This window comes from Erythrolamprus reginae, chromosome Z (assembly GCF_031021105.1).
Source record: "Erythrolamprus reginae isolate rEryReg1 chromosome Z, rEryReg1.hap1, whole genome shotgun sequence".
NCBI classification, from domain to species: Eukaryota; Metazoa; Chordata; class Lepidosauria; order Squamata; family Dipsadidae; genus Erythrolamprus; species Erythrolamprus reginae.
Genome location: NC_091963.1, coordinates 123,583,447 through 123,585,155, shown reverse-complemented (window position 1 = coordinate 123,585,155; position 1,709 = coordinate 123,583,447). Strand labels below are relative to the sequence as shown.

Sequence of the window (1,709 nt, the reverse complement as noted above, 5' to 3'; positions counted from 1 at the left end):
CAATTTCCCAATACTACATAATCCAGTAGTAGTGCAGACACATGATGATGGGTCCAATTATTCCAAGTAATCTTCCATTGATGAAAATGGACCGAAACCAATTTTGTCCTACCCCTAGCCAACTGTTTTGATCACTACATGTGCTAACACAATTGAAAAGAGGAAAGATGGAAAAATGTGAGATTGGTAGTTTGTCCTTGAGTACAGACAGCTAAAAATGGAAAACCATCTGCTCTCTAACCCCATCATACATCATTGTTTGTTTGTTTGTTTGTTTGTTGTACTTATATTCTGCCCAACTCCCAGAGGATTCTGAGTGACTTCCAACAAGTAAAAAACAATTCTTAAAAGTGACATTAAAACATTAATTAAAACCCTACTAAAACATACCTACCCTGACCATCATTCTTATGCTGTTTTCATTTGTTTTCCACATGCTGATCTTCAGTTCATTCCATCTGTAAATTACATTTCTTGGTGTTTTCTATTCTCCACACATATCAAAATGCCACTTTCAAAATTTTATCTAACTGAATTTCTTTCCTTACAGTTATGCCAGCCTTGACATAAATACACATGGAGAATCAAACCATAGTGCCTTACTTTCTACTTCTGGAATTCTCAAAAAACCGGCATCTGCAGCTTTTGCATTTCCTTTTCTTCTTTGTGTTATATCTGGCAACCATAACAACAAATATTCTCATCATCTCTGCAGTTGCTACTGACCATCGACTGCACAGTCATGAATTTGGCTGTACTGGACCTGGGGATTGTATCAGTCATTATTCCTAAATCAATGACAAATTCTCTCATGGACACCAGACACATCTCTTACTTTGGATGTGTTACTCAATACTTTCTCTTTATCTCTTTTGAAACATCCGATTTTTCCCTCCTGACAGTCATGGCATATGATCGGTATGTTGCCATTTGCCATCCATTGCACTATGAAATGCTGATGAACTGGAAATACTGTACTGAAATAATCATTATAATGTGGGTTATATGTCTCCTCTATGGAATGCTGCATACCACTGGTACTTTTTCCATCTCTTATTGTTCTAATGTGGTCAACCAATTTTTCTGTGATATTCCACATTTACTAAAACTATCTTGCTCTGGCATAAATCTACTTGAGGTTGGAATTCTTGTGGCTAGTATCATTGCTGAATTAGGTTGTTTTAGTTTTATAATTGCATCTTATGCAGTGATCTTCAAGACAGTGTTAAGAATCCCTTCCGAAAAAGGAAGGCAAAAAGCCTTATCCACTTGTATTCCCCATCTTATGGTAGTGTGTATGCTAGTATTAAGTGGATGCATTGCCTATATAAAACCTTCTTCTAACACCCCATCTTATTTAGATTTTGGGTTAACTGTTCTGTATGCCCTCCTTCCACCCTTGTTCAATCCAATCATCTATAGCATGAGAAATAAGACTATCAAATGTGCAATTTCTCAACTATGGAGGTTTTAATGAATTATTTAATGTCATTTATATTTATATATGTTTTCATTCTTTTCTTTCTTTTGATAAAGTAATAAACATTTAAATGGATATTTGGGATGGAGGCAAATCCATCCTCTCAAACAGGAGAATGATAGAACTTGAGATGATATTTGCAAAAATCCTGCTTCTCTAATTACTGTCAATTTAGTTTACAGCTGATAAATATGAATTTTTGGCAGCTCTAGAATTCCATAAGTTTGGA

General features: G+C 35.2%; 1 pseudogene; it reads left to right on the top strand.

Annotated features, from left to right (window-relative positions):
- The first annotated feature begins 576 nt into the window (after window positions 1-576).
- LOC139153129 (olfactory receptor 14A16-like) lies at window positions 577-1,474 on the top strand (annotated as a pseudogene).
- Window positions 1,475-1,709: the final 235 nt, after the last annotated feature.